The sequence below is a fragment of the Ranitomeya variabilis genome, chromosome 1 (genome assembly GCF_051348905.1).
Source record: "Ranitomeya variabilis isolate aRanVar5 chromosome 1, aRanVar5.hap1, whole genome shotgun sequence".
Lineage (NCBI taxonomy): Eukaryota > Metazoa > Chordata > Amphibia > Anura > Dendrobatidae > Ranitomeya > Ranitomeya variabilis.
In genome coordinates, this window is record NC_135232.1 from 988296058 (window position 1) to 988309598 (window position 13541).

The 13541-nt window shown below is 41.6% G+C and overlaps 1 protein-coding gene across 3 annotated transcripts in view; it reads right to left on the reverse strand.

Annotated features, from left to right (window-relative positions):
- The window catches only part of NPY1R (neuropeptide Y receptor Y1), a 142790-nt gene that overhangs the window by 127212 nt on the left and 2037 nt on the right, over positions 1 to 13541 (reverse strand). The gene's annotated exons all lie outside the window — the stretch shown is intronic.

The window sequence follows — 13541 nt, forward strand, 5'->3', positions numbered from 1 at the left end:
GCCCGTCGCTGATTGGTCGAGGCAACCTTTATGACATCATCGTCGCCATGCTGTGCCCGTCGCTGATTGGTCGAGGCCTGGCGGTCTCAACCAATCAGAGACGCGGGATTTCCAGGACAGACAGACAGAAAGACAGACAGACAGACAGACGGAAAAACCCTTAGACAATTATATATATAGATAGATAGAGGCCTATGGGGAATGCTTTATACTATATGGAAACCTGTGGGGAGTGTATTATTTAGAGGCCTACGGGGACTGCATTATACCATATAAAGTCCTATGTGGAGTGCATTAAACTATATGGAGGCATATGGAAAAAGCCCCCTGAGGAAAGAGATTCCTCCGAAACGCGAGTCGGGGTGATCCGGGGTGACCACGTGTGTTCCTATTGTTGCAATCTTGCAAGGTATTGCTATTTACCTCTATGCCCTATTTGTAGTGATTTATGTTAGCGCTATTAAGCACATATCTACAAACTGCGGGAATCTTTGTCATTTAATGTGGGCTCATATAGATGATGTGATGATTACATTGTATTAGAATGAAATATAGGTACATCTTTTATCATGGTCATGCCGGTGTCTTTTGGATGCTGATTTTGTCTCCACAGCTTTATCCCCTTATTTGCCTTGTTCTTGATCTAATTTGAAATAAAGTTTTGTAATTTTCTATATATGCTGGACTTTACGACTGCTTTCCTTGGCCAGTTTTTGTATATCTTTATTGCAGTTGGTCCTGATTAGGTCTTATACTTTACCATGGGCAGTACATGATTTATTAGAATTTTCATCTCTTTAAATTTAATTACTTTCTGCCCATAGGTATATTATGCTTGCTACAATTTGCTTATGGAGGCATATGGGTAGTGCATTATACTATATGGAGGCCTATGGCTCCCTGTCTGCAGTCAGAAGTGAGGGCGCACGATAGGGGCATGGCCTGCTCCTGTCTTTTTGTAGCAGCAGCCAGCCCCCTGACTATGTCTCTCTGTCTGCAGGGCTACTAGCAGGGAGCAGACCCTGCACTGCCATGCCCCCTCACCTCAGACTGCAGACAAGAAGCCATTATCAGGGGGCTGGTGTTACAGAAACTGCTTTTCACTTTACTGCTCATCTCTCAGTCTGGGACATTACATCAGTGTGTAACTCCCCGCTGTGATCAGCCAGTTTCCTGATAATATCTGTATCTCTACATAGAACAGTAGGCATGGCCCGACCCCTCTTCTCAGGATGGCCTTTCCTTGCAAGGAGGTAGCTGAACACTTGTGTATGATGTAATGACTCAGATAAGAGGGGAAGCAGTGAGGGAGCAGATCGTGTCAGGCTATGTGCACACTTTGCGGCATCCTCTGCGGGTTCTCCTGCAGCGGAATTGATAAATCTGCAGGGCAAAACCGCTGCGGTTATCCCTGCAGATTTATCGCAGTTTGTTTTGCGGTTTCCGCTGCGGGTTTACTCCTATACTATTGATGCTGCATATGCAGCAATATGCAGCATCAATAGTAATGGTAAAAATAATAAAAATTGGTTATATACTCACCCTCTGATGTCCCGATCTCCTCGGCGCTGCACGCGGCGGTCCGGTTCCAAAGATGCTGTGCCGAGAAGGAACTTCGTGACGTCACGGTCATGTGACCGCGACGTCACGGTCATGTGACCGCGACGTCATCTCAGGCCCTGCTCGCACAGCAACTGAGACCGGACGCCGCGGGCAGCGCTGAGAGGTGAGTATATCATTATTTTTTATTTTAATTCTTTTTTTTTACACACAAATATGTTTCCCAGGGCCTGGAGGAGAGTCTCCTCTCCTCCACCCCGGGCACCATCTGCACATTATCCGCTTACTTCCCGCATTGTGGGCACAGCCCCATGCGGGAAGTAAGCGGTTCAATGCATTCCTATGTGTGCAGAATCGCAGCGATTCTACACAAAGAAGTGACATGCTGCGGGTTGTAAACCGCTGCATTTCTGCGCGGTTTTTCCCGCAGCATGTGCACAGCGGTTTGTGGTTTCCATAGGGTTTACATGTAAATGTAAATGCAATGGAAACTGCTGTGGACCCGCAGCATCAAAATCGCCGCGGATCCATGGTAAAACCCGCAAAGTGTGAACATGGCCTCACACTGAATTACAAGGGTTTTAAAGATCATAAAATTGCACTGACCATCTCATATTTATAGTGTATGAGGGCAGGGACAGTACAAACATTTTTTATCTGCCCAAAGTACCCCTTCAAGTTTAAATCATGGGTTATGATGAGCGAACCTCTGGATGCTGGGGTCCGGCGGGTTCTGCCGAACAGTTTTTAAAAAGTTTGGTTCGGGCACCGGAACACTACTCGAACCTGAAAACTTTTTTCCTCTGGCACAGTTCACAGCACCTAGAGAAGCTGTAGGGAATGCCCTAGCATTGACTGAAGGCCAGCGTTGCGTTTTTGCATTGCTAAGTCAGCTGTCAGTGCTGCGGTGTGCTTCCTTTCAGCACTGTGGCCAGGCACTTTCATAATGCTATTAACCTGAAGATTAACAGTATATTTTCAGCTTAATAGTGTTTACAAACCTTACAGGTTCCCTTTAAATGATTGAGTTGCCATTGCATGTATGCCTATACATGCATCTCCACCCCCCTCATGACATCCTCTTGGGTTGCCTCCACTTGTCATATTGGTTCTCTTATTGCGCAATATACTTCAATGCTGAAGTTTTGTGATCTAACAGTCGCTTTCCAGACATTATCATCACTGTCCCCACTGGGGCTCACAAGCTAAATTCCCTACCAGTATGTATTTGGAATGTGGAAGGAAACCGGATCACCTGGAGGAAACCCACACAAACATGAGGAGAACTTTCAAAACTGAAATGCCAGAATAGGTTTCATTTAGTCTACATCTAATTTTATTTTAAATACTAAAATAAAAACAACTACCATATGTTTGATATTGGTCTAATCACACTGATCTGACAAATCATGGAGCTAATTTTTCCATTAATTGTAGCAAAAAAAACAACTCAAAGAATAATGATGGCATTGTATTTTTTTAACATTTCATCCCACTTGGAGTATTTGCCATATTTCAGTATGTTAGTAGACTGAACAAAGTCATTCAAAATTATATCTGTACCTACTAAAATCCATGGCATGTCTGAGTTTATGGAAAAGTAAAAAATTGTGTTCTTGGAAGAAGTGGAAGAAAAAGCACACAAAATGAAAATGGCTTGATCTTGAAGGTGCTAAAGAATCATATGACTTTCCATTGAACTGAACATTAACATTATCCTTTTTCTATATGCTACATGCACAAAGTTGTACTTTATGAGTTACATATCCTTTATTGCGCACCATTAGTCATATCTACAGATTAGCTAGGATAATATAAAAGGTTCATACATAGACTATATAGACAAGTACAGTATGTGTAAAAATGCTGCTCATACAACTCCATTTTAGCCCCTTAACGACCAGAGGTATTTCCGCATTTGCGTTTTCGTTATTTGCCTTCATTCTTTCCAGAGCCATAACTTTTTTATTTTTCTGTCATAATGGCCATGTGAGGGCTTGTTTTTTGCTGGAAAAGTTGTACTTTAAAACGACGCTATTGGTTTTAACATATCATGTACTGACAAATGGGAAAAAAAATTCCAAGTGCGGTGAAATTGTAAAATAAATTGCAATTTCACAGTTGTTTTTTTTACCATGTTCACTAAGTGATAAAACTGACCTGCCATTACGATTCACCAGTTCATTATGAGTTCATAGTCAACAAACATGTCTAGGTTCTTTTTATTTCAATGGTGGAAAAAAAATCCAAACTTTGCTTAAAAAATAAAAATGGCGCCGTTTTCTGATACCCGTAGCATCACCATTTTTCGCGATCTTGGGCTGGGTGAGGGCTTATCTTTTGCATGCCCAGCTGATGTCTTTATTGTTAACATTTTGGTCTAGATACAATATTTTGATAGCCGTTATTGCATTTTATTGCAATGTAGCAGCGACCAAAAAAACGTAATTCTGATGTTTTTAATTTTTTCTCATTACGCAATTTAGCGATCGGGCTAATTCTTTATTTAAATTGATAGATTGGGAGATTCTGAACATGGCAATAACAAATATGTGTATATTTTATTTATTGCTTTATGTTGAATGGGGCAAAAGGTGGGTGATTTGAACATTTATGTTTTATATTTTTTATATATATTTAATTATTTTATTTTTTTACTTTTTCATGCTTCAATAGTCTCTATGGGATACTAGAAGCTGCAATACTTCAATTGCTTCTGCTACACACAGGCGATGATCAGATCGCCTGTGTGTAGCAGAAATGCTCACTTGCTATGAGCACCGACCAAAGAGTAGCACTCAGCAATCTGGTAATGACAACCATAAAGGTCTTCTGGAGACCTCTGGTTGTCATGCCAACCCATTGGTGACCTGCAATCATGAGATGGGGTCAACGATGGGTGGGATTTACGACTTGCTTCTGGCAAGCGTGAGTTAAATGCCACTGTCAGAGATTGACAGCGGCATTTAACTAGTTAACAGCTGTGGGTGGATTGCAATTCCACCTGAGGCTGTTGCGGTCACATGTCTGCTGTACAGATCAGCTGTCATGTGCCCGGAAAGGTGCTGGCTCAGTGCCGGAGCCTGCACTAAACAGGAGGAGTCCAACATGAGCATACTATTAGACCCAACGTTGGAGAGGGGTTAAGGAATTATATTTTAAATGGTAATGTTCAGTTCAGTTTCAGAACACAGCCATAAACATAAAAAATAATACCCTACAAGCATCAATTTTCCATAAACCTACAGGCTGTCTGGCATACCTTAGATGGAACAGATTTTATCCAAGACACACAAACAAATCCATCATTTACAATCTAGCGCTGTAATATAAATCTGGTTCTGCTCAGACAATGAAGATAGAAAACTACACCTGATATCACTCAGGAATACATTCTTATAACATTGATACCAGGGTCAGACTGGCCACTGGAGAACCGGTGGGCCCAGGCACTGACATCTGCTGGCATACAGAACCTATGCTATGGGGTCCCTACAGCGCGCGCCACACTCAACTGCATCGGCATTATAGAAGCCGATGCAGTTGAAAGCAATAATGGAGGAGAGGGCATCAGATGACACTTCCTCCCTATCATTCCCACATCCTGACACAGTGCGCGATGACATCACTTCATTGTGTGCCATGCTGTGTGCTGGGCAGATGGAAATGCAGCCGCTGAGATCAGAGCAGAGCCAGAATCAGCGGGGGAGTAAGGAGGGGGCTAGCTTATATTCTATGTGGGGGCTGCATCATACTCTGAGGGGGCCACATTATATTCTATAGGGGGCTGAATTATACTCTATGAGGGGGCTGCATTATACCTATGAGGGGGATACATTATATGCTATGAAGGGGCAGCATTATACTCTATGAGGTGGCTGCATTATACCCTATAAGATGGCGGCATTATACTCTATGTGGGGTTGCATTATATTCTATGGGGGCTGCGTTATACTCTATATGGGGGGCTACATTATATTCTATGAGGGGGTTGCATTACACCCTATGACCAGGCTGCATTATGCTCTATGGGGGGGGGCTGAATTATACTCTATGAGGGGGATGCATTATATTCTATGGGGGCTGCCTTATACTCTATGAGAGGACTACTTTATATTTTATGGGGGGCTGCATCATACCCTATGAAGGGACTGCTTTATACTCTGAGGGAGGCTACATTATACTCTATGAGGGGGCTACATTATATTATATGAGAGGGCTACATTATACTCTATGAGACGGGGCTACATTATATCCTATAAGGAGCTGCAATATATTCTATGAGGGGAAATATTATATGCTATGAGGGGGGCTGTATTATATTCTATTAAGGGGGCTACACTATATTCTATGTAGGGGGCTACATTATAAGTTTTGAGGGGGACTACATTCTATTTTATGGGGGCTGCTATATAATATTCTATGAGGGAGGCTACCCTAACCCCTGATATATCATAATGACATCCACTACCTTATATTATACCCTGATATTAGCATGTTTTACCACACATTTGGTGGTCTTGCATTTATTTCTATGTAGCTACATAGTGGGCACCAAGAATGATTTTCTCTGGTGGGCCCAAGGTGCTCCAGTCCGACACTGATTGATACCATCCACTGGTAACAGATCAACAGATCCAAAAAGCCACAAGGATCCCAAAAAGCACCCTCGGGGATTTCAAACAAAGGAAGGATGACAACAATCAAAACACTAGGGTGCTTCTTGTGGTCATACTCAACTGAATATTATAAGGAAAATTGGTGCAAATCTTCAAACTCATACTCCACAGAGACCACAGAAATATTCCAAAATCTAGTACACTACTCTATCACAAACTGCCACCAAAATTAAAGTTGTCCACTACTTTTTTTATTGAAGCCCTATCCTTAGGATAGGCCATCAATATCTGATCGGTGTGAGTGTAAACTTTGGCACCCTCGCTGATCAGCTGTCACCACTGATGGTTGCCACCGGAAGTTCTCGGATGTTGTTAGAAAACAGCAGCATCTTCACAACAAATCCAGTCCACATACCCAACACAAAACAGAACTTCTCATGTACACCCTCCAATGTGGTGTACATGATATTTTGCACAATATGCTCTGAAGGAATCATGGTGAAACTAAATATATATTAAATATACATACTAAATATTGGGGAAACTATTAAAAAAAAAATAATCGACAAATGTGGATAAATCTACACAGACATACGATAAGGAATGAGCTGGGCACCCAAGCGAGATAACATTTTTCTAAGACTTGGACACAGTGTGACAGATTTAAAAGTCTTAATACTGAGAGGTCATTTTAAGAACAACAGTGAGAGTGAAGTCTGACAATTCAAGCTGAGATGCTCATGGCTTTTATTAAGACTCAATTTAACATCTGGATTTATGACCCACTACATGGACATGCTTCACACCTCCACCCAGCTGACTCCAAATCCCTAATCTCCTTAATCATCACCCCTATTACCTCTTCATATCTTTAGAATATGGGAGCCCATCCAGACCATGCACAATTGTGTTGTTGTAACATACAGTACATAATTTTTCTGTTTAGCTAATAAAGGTGCCACTTGTACAACACTTTTGTATTTTTGGACATAAGTGTGTTCACATAGAATGTTCAGTCCTACAAGCAGAACATACAAATGTTATTATTGTAGAATAATATCTGCATTTTGACTAATGAATGATGGGTGTAACTTTCATTTCATTTTTTACCACTTCATTTGTTCACAATGTACTTTTCTAACCTGTTCACAATGTACTTTTCTAACCTGTACATGACAAATTTTTATTCAGGAAAGACCACTTTTATAACCAAACTTCAGCAGTCAGTACTTGATGATCTGCAGACCACAGTAACACCTGCTCCTTCCAGGATACAAATGATCCATCGCAGAAGGTGACAAAATAAAGAACCTTGATGAGAACCAGGGATCTGTTCCTTGTAAAACTGTTTAACGTCAATTTATTGTTTCCTACTCACCAAATATTTCATGTTCCAAAATCAAATCTGCGTTCTACTAAAGTTACAAAATTTTAGAAACATTTAAAAAGGTGTAAAAATTCATCATCTTTCATATTTCTTACAGTTCATGGCAAGTGTTACTAGCTCCATTTTGGTTTTATGGAGAGAATAATCTATTCATAAAAGTATTTAACTGCTTGAGAAATATAAACGCATGAAGCTCATAAGATAAACATTCATACCCTTTAAAATAACCATTACAACATTACGACATTGCTTAAATATCATGTGCACCTAAAATGGCAAATCAAGATAATTGCTAGATAATTGATAGCTACATTACCAGGAGAAGTTGGGTGCTCTTATAGGGACACTAACAGATATAAGGGCTTTAATAATGTAATTATTCCTAATTATTCCAAGAGTGCATGTACCAAATGGCATCATGCCGCCAATGATAGCAAGAAAAATGTAATTAATTAAAGGTGGCTGCATTACAAAGACAACCCCTGTCCATATGCCTTACAACGGCAAAAGAACATCTTAGGAGTTTCCCAGTTGGACCCCCCTTCTATGAACTATGACATGGAACAGCAAGCAAACAGAAGTGCTGGTGAACTGGAACCATCATTGTATCATATAACAAATGGAAACTTCCTCTGTAAAATAAGAGAGAACTTGTACCTACTAGAATGCTTTGGTGGTCTTCCTGGATTTTATTCACAAGCAGGTGGGACAAGATCACTATAGTCACAGCCCAAGTGCCCACATGCCACACTATTGCCATTGTCAGGAGCAGACACAGACAGAAGAGAGCCCATGTGGAAGAACACTACATGGGCCCTTTGAAGTCCAATAGCTCATCATAATGTAAACTTCCACCTGTTTTAGGGGTGGAAGTGGACCACCTTACATTTCAGGCAACACTCTTGGGCCAATACAGGTTACACCAATGATTTGACTGTCCCAGGGCATCATGGCTCCTACTGCTGAGAAGAGGTGCCAGTTCTAAGGTATGCTACTACTTGTGGCATGTATAACCCAATTTGGACTTACATTTCTACTTTTTTTGCCAATAGCAGAGATCCATACTTGAGAGACAAAATTAAATTTTTATTACTAACGAGCTTTAGAAGTCACATATTAAAAAACAGACAGATAATTGTCCGGTGCCCAGCAGGGGGAACCCAATCCAATCCAGAGCTAGTACTCTATCATAAAGTGCCAATGAATAAGTGGCCTTGAGCTCAGAATAGGTCTATTATAATTCAATTATAATATTATACTGGGCACCGTGCAATTATCTAGCTGTTGTTTTTCTATGTGATTTCTGAAGCTCATTAATAATGAAAATGGTATATTTTATCTCATGTACAGATCTCTTCTATCGGCAAAAAGTTATAGAAATGTAAGTCCGAATTAGGTTATATGTTACTTGAAGTGCCTACGTAATTTATAAATTTAGACATCATTGGATATATTACATGTGGCATGTAATTACTTGTGGCATGTGACTACTTGTGGGGCATGTGACTACTTGTGGCAAGTGATGATAAGTGATTACTTGTGGCATGTGACTACTTGTGGCATGTGACTACTTGTAGCATGTGACTACTTGTGGCAAGTGATGATAAGTGTGACATGTGGCATATCTCTACTTGTGGCATGTGACTACTTGTGGCAAGTGATGATAAGTGTGACTTGTGGCATATCTCTACTTGTGGCATGTGACTACTTGTGGCAAATGATTACTTGTGGCAAATGATTACTTGTGGCATGTGACTACTTGTGGCATGTGATGGTAAGTGATTACTTGTGGCTTGTGACTATTTGTGGCATGTCTCTACTTGTGGCATGTGACTACTTGTGGCATGTGATGGTAAGTGATTACTTGTGGCTTGTGACTATTTGTGGCATGTCTCTACTTGTGGCATGTGACTACTTGTGGCATGTGATGGTAAGTGATTACTTGTGGCTTGTGACTATTTGTGGCATGTCTCTACTTGTGGCATGTGACTACTTGTGGCATGTGACTACTTGTGACAAATGATTACTTGTGGCATGTGACTACTTGTGGCATGTGATGGTAAGTGATTACTTGTGGCTTGTGACTATTTGTGGCATGTCTCTACTTGTGGCATGTGACTACTTGTGGCATGTGACTACTTGTGACAAATGATTACTTGTGGCATGTGACTACTTGTGGCATGTGATGGTAAGTGATTACTTGTGGCTTGTGACTATTTGTGGCATGTCTCTACTTGTGGCATGTGACTACTTGTGGCATGTGACTACTTGTGACAAATGATTACCTGTGGCATGTGATTACTTGTGGCATGTGATTACTTGTAGCATGTGACTACTTGTGGCAAGTGATGATAAGTGTGACATGTGGCATATCTCTACTTGTGGCATGTGACTACTTGTGGCAAGTGATGATAAGTGTGACTTGTGGCATATCTCTACTTGTGGCATGTGACTACTTGTGGCAAATGATTACTTGTGGCAAATGATTACTTGTGGCATGTGACTACTTGTGGCATGTGATGGTAAGTGATTACTTGTGGCTTGTGACTATTTGTGGCATGTCTCTACTTGTGGCATGTGACTACTTGTGGCATGTGATGGTAAGTGATTACTTGTGGCTTGTGACTATTTGTGGCATGTCTCTACTTGTGGCATGTGACTACTTGTGGCATGTGATGGTAAGTGATTACTTGTGGCTTGTGACTATTTGTGGCATGTCTCTACTTGTGGCATGTGACTACTTGTGGCATGTGACTACTTGTGACAAATGATTACTTGTGGCATGTGACTACTTGTGGCATGTGATGGTAAGTGATTACTTGTGGCTTGTGACTATTTGTGGCATGTCTCTACTTGTGGCATGTGACTACTTGTGGCATGTGACTACTTGTGACAAATGATTACCTGTGGCATGTGATTACTTGTGGCATGTGATTACTTGTGGCATGTGACTACTTGCTTGTAAGTATAGGCTGGCAGGACCCATGGGGTGGGTGCTGGATTGCCAAAAGAAAAAAGAGGTGATTATTGTTTATTTCATTGCTCTCTAACATTTGCAGCTGTTTAAAAGAAAAAGTTGGATAACCTCATAAGTGCCAGGCAATTCCTTGGGGAAAAAGGTGGCCCTCAAACATACCCTTTTATTTTAGCTACAGTAGAGAGTTATCGCAAAGAACATCTCTCATACTGAATGCATGCCTTAGAATGTCCTTTAAACTCAGTTGTCAGGATGCGATGATATAATCAGACTTTAAAAGGCTAGAATGTTGCTATTTGTTGCTTTCTCCTTTATCAAAGTCTAATAAAAAAAATAAATTGTAAACAATGTTTAAAGTATAAATGAAGCACATGGGCCAATAAAGGCATGCACTAATGTTTTAGGGTATATAGTTTGTTCAATAGGGAAATAAAATAAAGTTATATGTGTAACTACTTTAATAGAAGCTATTTTAACTCTCATGGGGTTCACAAGCCAGCCAGGAAGGAGAGGTGGCACTCAGGGGTGTACCATCCATAACAGCAACCCACGTGGCTGCTATCGCTCCTGTGAGTCGGGGGGTGGCTCGGCACTGGACACCCTTCCCTTGTCATCGCAATTTCAACACTATCCACATCCCCAGGACGTAGATACCACTAAATAGAATGCTGGATCGGGGAGCTTAAAGCACCAGCCTGTGTCTGTGAGTCTGAAACTCCGTGCAGTGAAGGCGGGATGATGTCACTACTAGTGATGAGCGAGTATACTTGTTGATCGGGAGATCTCCGAGTATTTGTTAGCGTTCGGAGATTTAGTTTTCATCGCAGCAGGTGGGTGATTTACAGCTATTAGCCAGGCTGAGTGCATGTGGGGGTTGCCTGGTTGCTAAGGAATCCACACATGTAATCAAGCTGGCTAATAGCTGTAGATCATTCAGCTGTGGCGATGAAAACTTAATCTCCGAATACCAACAAATACTCTGAGGTCACCAGAGCGTGCTCGGGAAAACCCGAGCAACGAGTACACTCGCTCACCACTAGTCACTACATCATGCCTGTAGTGTGGCCCCTCAGTGCTCACACTGCACAGACCGGAGAAGCTCGCCAAGGGAACAATGTGAGGTGAGTAGTGTTTTTTTTTCTCTAAATTGAGGGGACCCTTATACTGTGTGGGGGGCTGGTGAGGGCCCTCATACTGACATTGTAATGAGTGGGGGGCTGGTAGGGGAAATTATACTGAATGGGATTCTGTGGGGGACAGTGAAGGCTCCAATACTGATTTAGGCCCACATACTGAGTGGTGTGCAGTCGGGGCTTTCCCTTAGTAGGGAGTGTGAGGGCTTCAATACTGAGTAGGGGGGCTGTGGGGGCTTCGATATTGAGTGGGGGGCTGTGGGAACCGACATTCTGTGGAGAAGGCTGTGTAGACCCTCATTCTGTGTGGGGGCCCTGATACTGAGTCAGTTGTGGGGGCCTTCACACTGTGCACTTTGGAGGTATTATATTGTGTCAGTGACACTGTGGGGACCTCATACTTTGCTGGAGCACTGTGGATTCATACTACAGTATGTGGGGGTTGAAACTGCAGGTGGGATTCACTGTGTGATTACCATACTCAATGGGTGGGGACATTTCTGGAAGCATCATGCTCTATAATGGCCATAAAAAGGGGATCGCTGCTGAGAATACTGGGAGGCCTCAGTAGGGACATAATAACTGTGTACGTGTCACAATACATGACCTTCTCCTGGTTCATAAGAGTTGGGAGATATGACACTGCCAAAAGTATCTCTTTTTTTTGAGGGGGGATTAGAACTTTTGCTATGGGGCCCTGTGCTTTCTATGTATGCCAATGGTGGCACTTATGACATTACTATCCATGCTCTGGTTGCGGCAGGAGTAAGAACATTTATGCTGTTTGGCCATTGCAACAGTTCTTTCATATTACCATGGGGCCTTTTACATTTTAGTTATTCCCCTTATTCCTTAACATTTCGAAAACGTTATATTTAGACTAAAATAAGCATATAGTAGGAGTGCGCTTTCCGCACACGAGAGTGCATAGATTATATGTGGGAACGTACTGTCAAACTTCGCCACTCATGGAGGCAAGCCATTGTAAGTGGTGATATGACCATTGGTGGCACCGCAAAAGAGAATCTGTGCTCTACTTATATTCAAGTTACACACTAAAACCAGGACAGATGTTTCCATTTAAATGGACAGGGCACAACTGTGAACATCCTCACTCTTCAATATGACCTGATGCATCCGCTCACACATTATTTTCTTGCTGAAAGTGATTCACACTTTTGTATCCATTTTTTTTTTTTCAATTACTGGGATTTTTTGTAAGAAAATGAGATTTTTGGTAGTAAATAATTTCCGACTGGGAAGAGGAGGTCAAATTGTAATTACCCTTTTCCAAACAAGAAACGCAGCAGAAAAATAGCCATATAATCCTTTAGAGCCTGACATGGTAAACTGAAACATCTGAATATGTAAAGTTACAGAATGCAACAATGGCAATGCAATGTTAGATACAGATCGTAATTCACACTAATACCTGAAACCAGAAGGACAAGCGGGAAAACAACAAATGTCTCAGAATTCTGCGTACATCCAAGATAAAGGATTTGCATAAAAGAAAAGCCACAGAGGAAACCCCTTTATGAGTGTATCCATATACCAGCATGCCCTGCTATGTATTCAGCACTATGGACTAACATGTTCTAGATGTAACAGTATGTCTGCTCAGTGTCACCTTTAACACACGGGGTCACGACTAGTTCTCAACTAACACGTTTGCAGCTAGCGGAGATTGCACCCTGAACCAATGCACTGCCCGCAGGGATTTTTTTTAGCTTTACAATTTGTATATACACATATTTACAGTACACATAGTAGAACACGTCCAGCCACATGCCGTACATTCTGTAGAGGAGCTCTTTACATATATAGAACTAGACGCAGATTTTACAATAAGTCTATCTGCATAG